We start from the raw sequence: 13358 nt of genomic DNA on the forward strand, positions 1-13358 counted from the left end.
CCCAAATGTAATTTACTACTTCTGGGAGCCTGTCCATAATTAAACAGACAGGCTTCACTGTGGTAAATCGTGAGAAGGAAAAGAAGAAGAAAGGAGTAATGAAGAAGAAGGAGGAATTAAGCAAGAAGGGATTGGCTGAATTTCTATTTCAAATAAAGGACTCATAATGCGGTGTGTGTGTTTTTTTTGGCTTGCTTTACTAAAATTCAGGGGTGTTGGGAGATACCCTGTGCTGGAAGCTTCTCTGTTATAGTGTGAATAGCCCAGCTTGTCATAGGTTGGTACTGGTTGTAGTGTTTGCAGGGGAACCCTGCATTGTAACTCTCGCATATTAGCTGCACCTTGCTGGTTTCAATTTTATAGGGAGGTATGCTGGGCTTTTTATTTTTATGTGCTCCTGACAGGCAAGAGAGCAATATTGTGGGCTACTTTATATGCCCATGTTCAGGATGCTAAATTTCACTCAACTTTAAATGTGACTCTAAATGTTTAGGTGAATTACTCTAGGGCTCTCATTTCATGTTACAAATACTGTACGTCCGCAGTATTGAACTATGTTTTGCATGCATAAAGCAGGATTGGATTTCTCTTCAGTCAATCAATAAACCATAAAGCATGTACTTTGTACGTGTTTGATATGAAGAATGTTCAAACATCTAGAGTGACATGAATAAAATAGTTTTGCACTGTGATATAAATTTGCAGCTGCAACTATATATAGTACACCAAACTAACCACATTTTAAATTACTGTGTATCCAGTAAAGCAGCTCCAATCAGTGTGTGAGGACAAATTTATGCGTCATGATTCTAGGTTGGATATATCACAATAATTAACAGAAAACAAGGTTGGTAACATAAGAAAAGGCATAGTAATAATAGTAATTTATGGAATGGAGATTGCGTCTGAACAACATATTAAATTTAAATGAACACATTTACCTTCTGATTTTATTCATACCAATATTATATATTAGAGTTTTCCTAAAATATTAATCGTGTTTTATTGGTGTCAGCAGGTATGTCACAGCACCAGAATCGTTGGGACCTGTTGTCCTAAAGTGTTCCTATTAATCCAGGTCTTACTGAAGAAAATTACACTGGGATTCAGTCTTAGTTCACAATAAATTAGTTCTGTGTTCGCTCAAGCAATTCTGAACTCTACTCTCATCTTTTATATAATTAACTCGACTAGTCTGAAAGGCACAACAATTTTTTTTTTATTTATTATGCTATTCTAGCATTTCATTTAGATTTTACCATATTACCTCTTCCTCTGTGCAAACATACCTGTACATGACTGAATCAATTCCTGTTTTCAATCCATGAACCATCACTTTGCAATGCTTTAGAATATGTTGATATTGTGATTTGTTTTACCTGCAGTACTTGCTGATAAAAATCAAGTATATCTCTCCCAGGAATCAGTAACAAGGCGTCAACTAATCTCCTTAATAACTGGTGCATAAAAGGTACAGAGGTTCTTTGGCTAATTAAACTAGTCTATGTCTTACTTAGTATAAGTTATGTAAGTATGTCTTTAATTACGCCAATGAGTTGGTAACCTTGATTAGTAGCTGATTACTAACTCCATTGAGTGTTTTGGTATTGTAGGTTCTTTTCAATTGAACAATTAAAGCGGACCTGTCACCACATCGTTGAATGATATCTTTTGGTTTACGTTATAGTGAACAAAGCAGTATATAGTGAAACAAACAAAAATAACTTCATAAGACCTGGCGAAAGGTCTGCTTTTAATAGATGAAAACTAAGCTTTGTTCCTTTGCTTAAACTCTTTTGTTATTTAATCTATTTACATGTATATTACTGTACCGAATGCGAGACAAAGGCACACAGTGACATATTTTAATATAAGGTACTTTGGTAAACATTATTAATATAAGTAGACTATGTGGCTTTCTTTCAATGGAGGATGAGGAGAGATCTGTTACATCAATCACCCACCAGGATAACTATCTGGAACTTGGACTATGCATCCAGTGTTATTTTCATCCAGGGAAAATCTAAGATCTTATATACGCTGTTTGCTTATTACATTTCCTCTAGTAAGAGATTTTAAACAAATGTCCTATGTTTGAATTTAATTATTGTTTTTAAATATGAGTGTAAACCTTTGTTGTATACATTGTTAGACAATATCACGTTAGGTGTGCTACTATCTTTTTTCATTTTTTCTGCAATATGAATAATTGAATGGAGAGAATTTTGATCGCACTGGGAAGAATATCATATCTTTAAAATATTTTCATGTTAAGGTTTCATTGAAATATATTTCTGGCAGTGTATTACCACTGGGGACAACTCGTGTGGTGTTTTGGAAGTGAAAGAGAAATGACCTCAATGGGAAGATTATATCTGTCACGGGCACTAGGAGTCCTGCCCAGGAAATCACCAGATGACTGGGCTTACCAGAGTAGTGAAGTTCACACAACGGTCCTCTGGTAGCGGGGTGACTAGCGGAACAGATATCACAGCAGATGGAGAGTGAATGCCAATAAATAATAGGAAAGTCAGTGACTTGCAGCAATGTTTGGTCAATGAATCAGCAGCTAGCTGATATAGTGGAAAGATAGATTTGAACACGGAGATCAGGATGGACATGAGTAGATGAAGGGAGGTAGCAGGGAAGTCAGTGGTCTGCGTACAGCAAGTTGTACCACTGCTTATGGTGAAGAGACTTGTCCAGGTGCAGGTAGGTAGAGGGGAAGTCAGTGGTCTGCGTATAGCAAGTTGTACCACTGCTTATGGTGAGAAGACTAGTCCAGGTGCAGGTAGGTAGCGGGGAAGTCAGTGGTCTGCGTATAGCAAGTTGTACCACTGCTTAATAGGGGAGGATGTGTACAAGTGTTGATGAGTGGAAGCATACAAAGATAATAGGATGCAGACACTGAGAGCACAGAGGAACTTGATCCCAATAGGTATGCAGCGTATCCAACAAAGTCTATATAACGGTATGTGTGGCGCTGCTTGGTAGAGACTTGCTCAGCACAGATATGCAGGCCAATAATGGATAGTCAATCACAGTTATGCATATAACGACTGAGTAGTACGGTAATTCCAAACAGGTATGCAGCGTAACAATAACAGTCTATAGCGGGTATGGATACCGCTGTTGAGCGTGGAAACTTGTCCTAGCGGATATGCAGAGTAAACGTAGAAAGTCAATAACAGATAGGCATACCGCTATTCAGTAGAACAGTCTGTTCACAGGGAGATGCAGGAACTGCAGAGACGCTGGACGGCAGAGACGAGTGTAGGAACCACAGGTGAGTAGATCCGGTAATCAGAGTCCAGCTGAGGACACAAGCAGTAAACAGGAGACTGTAGCAGGTATGGAAACCAGCGATGAGTAGCACAGGGAATCCACAGGAAACTGAAGACTCTAGTAGAACACAGGGAACACCTTCAGAGACTCACAGGGAATGAGACTCCAAGATCAGGCAATGAGGTAATGCACACAGGTGCCTTAAATAGGGAGTTGCCTGATCAACCAATTTGGATTAAAAGCAACAGTCACAAGAGTTCTTGGGAGCTGCGCATGCGCAGACCATCAGGATGGCGGACGGCCGCGGTTCCGGATAGGTGCCGGCAGGAAGGCTAGTGAGCCACGCACCAGCGCAGAGGCACTCACGGTCCGGTGAGTGACTATATCTTTGAAAGATCCTCCTACTAAGGCTTATTTATATATAAAAGTTTACTGCTGCTCCTCACCTTTATAAATACACACACAAAACACACAAACTAATTTGGTAAAATGTTTGCAAATGACTCTTTTGTGTGTACGTGCCTATTCCTACTGACTAGATTTTCCTCATTTGTTAGGCTCTTTTGGTTTGGTTTATTTATAGGCTTTTGGGGGGCAGTTACCATTTATAATGACCTTTGCAATTCCAAATTGCCTCGATTTTTGATCCATTCATTTTATTTGCACTTATTGATAAATTAATAGGGGTATACTAATTCATTTAAACAACAAAGTGTAACTGTGATGCCACCTAAAAGGCAAATATCTGCGTAAGAGTAACTGCACAGCAAGAACCAGCAAAAAGATGAAGGGCTGAGCAGGATAAAGCCTGGCGAAAAACTGTGACTGATGACCAAAGAGACCACGAACATGATTGTCATCGCTATGCGGATATGACCCCTCAAAAATTGCCCATCACAGAGAAAACAATAGAAAAGCGAACAGGACAGAATTAATGTCATGTCAATGCCTACAAAGTCAGCGAACAAGATGCCACACCATTCTTGATGTCGGTAACTTTGGGTAAGGTCAAATTATGTATAATAGGTTTGACCCTGTTATTGGGCACTTAATGAAAGGACAGCATGAGCATTCAAAAAACACTTTTATTTTTTTCGTAATTTTGACAGGCTTTTCGCTACTTGAAATATAACTTTAGTGAGTGTAATACCACTGGGGGAAACACTAATTTCTTGACACCAATATTAGTGACAGATTTATTTGATTCACGCACACAGTGGTGAATTTATGTATTAACATAGTAGAATATTTATTTACTATATTACACTATTTGAATATTTTCTTTCTCCATGTTCCTTTTGGACTAACACACAAAGATAAGGAGATACAGACATACCAGAATTTTGAATTTAAGTATTCATGTTTTATTTATTAATTTATTATTTTGTTAATAGTCACTTAATTATTGATATATCACCTTCATATTTGCTACTAGAGAACTAGAAGTGCCTTTATTATCCCTTCTATTGAGTATTTTTGCACATTCTTTTTAAACTAGTGTATGATTTTCTAGGGAGTATTCAGGGTGCATTTGGGTGTGGTGCACTAGATAAATACCTATTTTCACATATTACTCTCAAACACTATCATTCTTAGTGCTGGAATTGCCACTTTTGCAGAGGGTACAGCTGCTACTGGGTCCAGAGGTGTGAGTCACCACACACCCTGCAATGGCGGTAGTTCCACCAGTGCTTGCAGCCATTGTTATCCCAGAACATGCTCAGTGAAGCACAAACAGAAGAGCAGAGCAGGAGCCATGATTTTGTGGGACCACATCCGGTCATCCCAAACATTTTGCTATGGGGTCGGCGATGTTCTGTTCCACCCGTGATCACTCATAGGGGCAAATTTAATTGGTAGCAATGTTCCTGAGAACATCATGGCCATGCCTTATTACCGTTTATATTAAAAAGTAATGTTTACTTTTCCTCACACCTCTATGGGGTGCAAGCAAAAGTGAGCAGTACTTGCACTAAAAAAAAATCGCCATGTAGTGTCTCGCAGCCGATCCGGGACATTACGCAGTGATTTTTTTTAAATTGAATCTACCCCTTATTGTTAAATGGAGCAGCCATGTATAAAAGGACCTATAGCAATTTTTTTTATCTTTAGATGAAATATAAATCCCTGATTAAAAGTAAAAAATATGGCCTGCGCTGAGAATCTGAGTAATAATAAGTGCCAACTCTCTTTATAATTATACTGCTGGTGCAACTCCTTAAAGATTAAAAAGATGTACATTTAGTAAGTGTCCGATCTAGATGCTCAAGGTAATGTACTATTGCAGGGAATATGATGTTTGTAGACTCCTAATTACTGCATATGCGGCTCCATTGGAATATGGAAACAGAGATAGAAACAGTCTCACCCGTTGTGTGATCCTCCACAATCGTAATATCAATGTGAAGATTTTCTTAGGATAGGGAGACAGCGCTGCTTCAATTCAATTACACCACAGATAGTTGCTCTGTGGTCTTTGTAGGTTATTGCTGTCTGGTCTCTATGTAGCGAGCCGCTAGCAGGCTCTAGCGCTTGATCTTATTATATTAGTTTGCTGTGTCCATTCAGCTAATCAAACAGTCATTGCTCTCCACCGTAAGTTCTGTCATCAAAGGCAATATAGTGACTTTTCAACCAGCATCTCATTAGTCTTGTTGGGATGATAAAAACAGTTTTTGATGGGACATTGAACATGTTCTGCGCCGCTTTGTAGTAATCTAAATCAACCTCACGAACATCTTGTTGTTTGCAGGCTCAGCTGGCAATCTAAGAGCATTCCAGCATTTAAAAAGGTGGGAATTATTTCCCATATTAAAAGGACCTATGTGCCTCAAATTAAACCAATCCCTGAAAACAATCCAATTTATTCAATGTTGTCCTATTATCTGGCATGTTGGCAAATACTGTCAGAAGATGACTGTTTTTGGCCTGTGTTTGTGGTCATCCTCTCACAGCAATGACAGACCCCAGTGACTCCTGAATAGTCAGCTGTCATAATATGTGGCCAGAATGACAATAACGTATAAACTGCAGCACTGTCAGTTCTGACATCTCCAGCCACATACTCGGCACAGAAATATAGATGAGCCATGAAACTGAAGCAGTGTATGTATATTTTATAATTAAAAATAAGTGTAAACATTTTATATAAATATAACATAATATATAAAATTTCAAAACAATACAGTATTATATGTTGAAAAAATAAATGCAACTGTCCATTTGAAACCAGTTTTAAAAAAACAGCATTTTGGTATATACAGAGAAAAAGCTAATTAGAATACTGCATTCCCCCTTGTACGCATTCCCATTGTACAATAAACAACTTATTGACATATTTTATTCTCTGGCTGATTATGCATTCTGTGAGGAATATTCATTTCAGCAATCCTAATTATGAAACTGTGTTTTCCTGCCATGTCTGTACAGTATCACAATAAATTCTCAATAAAATAACTTAAAAGCAAAAAAATTACGCTTTCATAAGCAAGAATAATAAAACCAAAAAGAATAAAAGTGAAATTGTATGTATGCGATAACTTCTCATAAAAAAAAAATACAAGAAAAAATGTATGGTAAGCTCTCTGGGCTCAGGGTCATTTACGAAACTGCAAATTCTGTGGGTCTGCAAATGCTCTTTTACATGTCCACCCATTTGACTGTCTTTTAAACACCTTTATAAAATCAATTTTCACCTAGATTTTAGGTTGACAAACTCTACGAAAAATGTGCAGGGTATAAACAGTAATAGTTTGTGAAGGAAGAACCCAGTGCTATCCTCTGGAGTGTGTATTGAAGATGAATATTAGTAGTGCTACCTCTGGGGATAGATGGTATCCCTATCATAAATGGTAACATTTTCGGTTGTGCCCCTAAGCGCTCCACTAATTTATTGTGTGTCAAAGTGTGTAAAACATCAATGTAAATACGCATAAAGGACATTTTATTAAAAGTGTAAACTCAAAAATGATGTTTCTGAATCGAACATAAATACAATAAAAAAGAATAGACTAAACAATAACTAGTGGAGCGCTTAGGGGCACAACCGAGTAATATAAACAGTAAAAACTTGCATCCAAATTAAGAGTCATTAATATACAGTTTGTTTAGCCACATATGTCTTAAATAAATCATCTAAAAGTAGGGGGATATTGAAACTGTGTTTTCTACTCGTACCAGTTTTGTGTGTATGAATAGACATAGAAGTCAAGGCCTGTTGTGTAGGAAAAAAAGCTGTGCGCCCTTCTTCAAAACAGGGAATACCCCAATAAATGTAAGTGGACATGTTCATCCTTTTATTTAAATTAAATAATCCTCTTCAAGAAAGTGAAATGCTGCTTCTTCATTGTTACAACATAAACATGGTGAAGTGCTTAATCCACACAAAACAATGGCAGCAATGGCCCAACACCCATCGACCATTGCAGACTTCTGCAGATACCATGATTTGACCTGCAAACAAATTTGATTCCTTGTAAATTCAGGTGATATTGCACAAAAGTAGTTGTGACCTTTATTGGTTCCTTTCTTCACTTTTGGTTTTATATTGCACACAAAAATCACATAGTTTTTTGCTTATAGAAAGTGAAATTTTAATTTTAAATATTATTCTGTAGAATGTTATCCTTGTTCTGCATTTAGGTGTGGATATTCATGCTCCAGCAGAATGTGTCCTTGAGTGTTCCACGTAGAATTCCCCCTAACATTTTTGTTCTGCAAGCAATTTCCTTATAACTTTTTTACCATCCAGCCTTCACCCCAATTATACAACAGAGCAGAGTGAGTTAATACCATTGTCTTAGCTCTTTAAATATAAATATTGTGAAATGAGTAATTTACAAATAGAGTGTAGAATGTTCACATATGCGGAATGGCAAAACAAAAGTAGATCTCAAAGACTGTATTGCTAGGATGTCGCACTTAAAACTGGACCACTTAAAACTGGGCCACACACTGACTGATGGGCGGCCATCAGTCAGTATGTGGCCCAGAAGTTGATTGACAGCATGCCAGGGTGAATTGACGAGGTCTTCAAAAAGAATGGTCAACACTGCAAATATTGACTATTTGCATAAACTTAATTTATTAATATTTTATTTTAGTATACCATAGCAACATCTGACAAAAAGGGCTAAAAACACTGAAGCAGCAAACTTTGTGAAAACCTATATTTGTGTCATTCTCAATTCTTTTGTCCATGACTGTACAATAAAAATAACATATCTATATTTGTGTGTGAATACATTTTTTATTTATTGTTTATGTACGTCATAAAAAATCAAAATATGTCAGTGTTACAAGTCCTCTTACTTTATTTTTGGCTAAATAGAGGATACTTTTTCACAAACGTTTAAAAATGTTAAAAACCTTACAATATAAAATGTTATTTAACTTGTGCAAAAGAAACTGTGACACTTTCTGATGTTTATAATAGAAAACAAATGTATACAGTATTTTATATTTTAGGTATAGTTCTAGTGCTACGCAACTTGCTAATCTACACACAATTAACTCAATAAAGGAATAGCAGAAAGGAAAATTCTATATAGATAATTTTTAATTGAGTTAGAAATGTAACTTTCAAAATGTCATCAACTAGATACAATTTAGGAATGACAATACACGCTAAGTTTTATACAACACGAATGGCAATTAATGATGGGTTTAGTATTTGTATATCTGTGCATGTAGAGAAATATGAAGTGAGTACAAAAGACCAATTACATTATGAAACCTTTTAAACAGATAATACAGCGAAATGTCTGGAATAAATTTTATGATAACGTGTTACATACTAGGCTATTAATTTAGAAACATAATTAACCTATAAAAAGTATTGTAAATGCCATCAACATAAAGATATTTAAAGTCTATTAATGTTTAAATATTAAAGCTGTATAGTTCATTTTATTGGAAAAAGGCATTATTTAATCACTATTGCTATCTAGTAGCATTGTATGGTTTATGACTAGAGCCCCAGCAGCATATAATTAATTTTCAAGAATGAAGCAAGCAGCAAATATGGCTTTTTAAAGCTATATTCTTAGGATATTAAATATTATAGCCATGAACTAGAAATACTAATTTAGTGTTAAACTCATTTGGGGACAAGGATGAAAATTTGTGCAGATTTGACTGTGCATAAAAGATGATGTAATTCAGATGTCGTCTTCTACTTGTAGGCTGTGCTGAAAATTAAAGAATGGTTGTTTCTTAATCTTGACACCTTTTATGCACAGTTACCCAGGTACCAGTTTTCATATATTTCTCACAATATGTATATTTTGCCTGTTAAGCAAAAAACAGGAAATTCCGGAAAAAAACTGGTACACATGGGAGACTTATATATAAGATATGCTACAGGTTTTGGTTTTTTTTACTAATAAGGAGCAGAAGAGCAAATGAATAAGAAAAAATAACAAATAGATTTGAGCAATTAAGTCCCATTTAGACAATTAAAGTAAATGTTTGCTTACTCCAGGTTAATGAACATTTGGACTTTTGCACTTGGATAGTAAATGGACACCTCCTTTCTTACACATTAGTGCAAAAAATTGTCACAAGAGAAACACATGTTATTGTAGTGCTATTATTATTATTATTATTATTATTTTAAATCTATATTGAAAAGCAGAGAGACCAAGTAGTGTAGTATTTTCAAAATATGTTTATGCTCTTACAGAGCCTGATGCATTTAGGAGCATAAATGCTGATACTTGCCATATTTTGCGTTAAATTCCATTCCGTGTGCCCAGAAACGAACTGTGTTGCCAGTGAACACAAGAACATCTAATCCATCTTTGAATGCAAAGGACACTTCCGGCAGCCTATGATTTGTAGGGATGGAATTGGTAGGGGAATGTGCATAGCCAATGTACAGCAGGGGCGTACCAAGCTCCAGCAGAAGTGCCCAATTCAAGCTTTGGGCATCTCTCAGGTACATGTTTTTCAGTCGTATCTCTTGCACCAGCTACAGGTCTGGTGTGAGTGCTGGTCATCACATATGTATGCTAGAACATGTGTTTGCAATCAAAAGCAGCTATACAAATGTACAGAAGATATTAATAATACCCTGATAAATGTACTTCATGGAGGGTGGGGGATTTTTTTTTTAATGTTTTATCATTAATTACTAAATTATTAACAGGTAACTAATAATTGAACACTTTTTTTTCTGTGCTTTTTTCCGGGATTTTATATGCCATATACATATTAAATGTATACAGCAGTGTGCTGTGTCTGTCTGAATATGGCAAGTGCCGTGTATGCAGAGCAGACCTACACCTGTATTCAACAAGAAACATTTCTTTTGATCCGCTTATAGTTGGACATGTGTGTGCCGGAATTACATGCGTTTTTAAAAACCGCATAATATGTTCCTTTTGTGGTCCTTAATGAATCAGGCCCATAGTGTCTAAACTGTGTACATTATATGTAGAAAAATAGGCTTATCTGCTGTGCAGAGTGGCCTTAAAAGGGTTCACTTGCTGTTTCAGGGAGGCATTTCCCCATAAAGTGCAATCTACGAATAATAAGAATAGGGAGATACCATAATAGTGTAGTAGTTAAAAGCTCCTCTCTAATAAAAGAGTTAAAAACACATACAAATTAACTCATCAAAACAATCAAATGCTTATGTTATGTCAAACTAAAAAGGTGCAGGCCAGGGATTATTAAAGTGTGTTTTCTGTTTAAACTGCCATTTTTAATGTGGTTTGATGTGTGTTTGCAAAATATAAATTTTTTCAAAGGCAAAACTGCACTTTACACTATGTCAAAATGCCAGATCTCAAAGCCCAATTCTGAGTTTCAGACCTGAGAAACATAAAAATGATGCAACATGACAGTTTACAAAACCACACATAAAACCATCAAAAAATGTGTGTATTTTAGACCTGTTTCTGATTTGCAAATTGCTAAAATTGTATGCAACTTGGAGACAGTAAGTAAGTGGGGTCACTGTAACCGGTAGGTAGGATGGATAATAAATAGGGGAAGAGGAAGGTCAAAGAAAAAAAATAAATCATTAATTAATATATGTTTCATGTGTAAATGTGTAAGCAAGACAATTACCTGAAGTGAAGAAAATTATCTGCAGATTTAAGACTATCTAGAAGATTGCTTTATTGCTTGTAAAAATTATGCCTGTGGCTCACTGACACAAAATGGAAACTAACAAAACCAGTTTAAACTAGTTTGTTGCTTGCTGCAAATGGTTAAAGCATAACATCCATTATAACAACTATACTTATGTTTCTTCTCATATAATTGGACAGATGTAAAACCTGTATTCATGCAATTGGTCAACTGTGTCACACTTTTAAATTCTGAATATAAATTCTGTCATTGGCCACACCTTTACAGAACAATATGGTAGGCGTTTATTGAAGTGTCTTTTATTTTTTCCTACAAAATATGTAAACATTTTATATATTGCACTTACTTAGTATGCAGAGCTTTACAAAGAATGATCAATTATTATTATCAGTCCATGCCTCCCCCAACAGTATAAATTCTCTTTCACATGAACACACATACACCAGGGTTAATTTAATCAACAAGCTAATTAACCTATGAATATGTGTTTGGACTGTGTAAAGAAACTGGGGCACCCAGAGGAAACCCATACAAACACAGCAACCTCATACAACATCCATACAGATTGTGCCATAGTTAGAATCAAGTCCATGGGGGTATATTTACTAAACGGCGGGTTTGGAAAAGTAGAGATGTTGCCTATAGCAACCTATCAGATTCCATCTTTCATTCATTTAGTGCATCCTACAAAATGACAGCTAGAATCTGATTGGTTGCTATAGGCAACATCTCCACTTTTTCAAACCCGCCGTTTAGTAAATCTAGCCCCATGTGAGACAACAATGCTCATGAGTCATCATTAATTGATCTTTTTCATGTTTGATAATGAGCTGATATAATACTTGCTATACTGTCAGATATGTAGGGAAAATGAATCATGCACATAGCTTAATAAAGAAAAAAAATCTCTTATGAGAAGATATAACTTGACTGTTCAGAAGACTACATCTAGTGGGTGAGATTGCTCCATTACATAATATTTCAGTCTGTTCAAAAATGGACAAAATGTTTTTTTTTATTTTCAACACATGTGTTTTATTGGACTTTTAATTGTTATTTTTTAAGTGTACTAGCCAGACACTTCATACAATTTATAAAGAGACATATCATATTGAACATCCAAAAGTTTATGATATGTCATGTTTTGATGGAGTTAATTTGTAATATATACATTTGATTTTAATGTCTTAATAAATATATGATATTAACAAGATCCGCAATCCTACATACTATTCGTTTTTTTATCTCTCTCTTGGCTCACCCTACCATTTTGTTGTTTCTATATATACTCGAATAGGTGTTGTGACAGAAGTGAGATATATATAACTAATTTTTTGTATATAATGTGGAAGTCTTATACGGTTGGAGCGCAAATGGCCTTATTTGTACTTTCAATTTTTTCCACATAGCTTAATAATGTACTACGCTATCAAATAAGTAGAAATTATGTGTAATACCTGTCAGATATGCAGGTAAATACATCAAACGTATGAATACCTTGCAACATTACATGCAATGCATCAATATGCTAAATTTAAAATTAGCTGTATTTATGCTTCCTGACATTGGATATACAATTGTTGTACACAAATATATACTGCATGTAGAACAGGCCAATCCTAATCAAGAATGCCAAATTAATTATAATGGGGGCCAAGAAGGGGCAACACAAGTTTACTATTGATTCAATATTTTTCATTTTGACACATAATATTTTTTTTATTTAATGGCACATACATTTTTTTACATGTGAATCCTGATATGTGTGGATCAGTGACTATGGAAGCAGTATTGTGCTCTTTGGCTCATATATAAATATCTATTTGATTTAGATTTCTCTTCTGTTTTGAAAGTATTCTTACTTTGCAGCATTTTTTCACACCTGCCTAAAACTTTTGCACAGTACTGTATATAACTGATCAGTTTATTAGTTGGGATGGTGATGACAATACAGCACTGTTTTTTTGTTTCACATT

This window comes from Mixophyes fleayi, chromosome 1 (genome assembly GCF_038048845.1).
Source record: "Mixophyes fleayi isolate aMixFle1 chromosome 1, aMixFle1.hap1, whole genome shotgun sequence".
NCBI lineage: Eukaryota > Metazoa > Chordata > Amphibia > Anura > Limnodynastidae > Mixophyes > Mixophyes fleayi.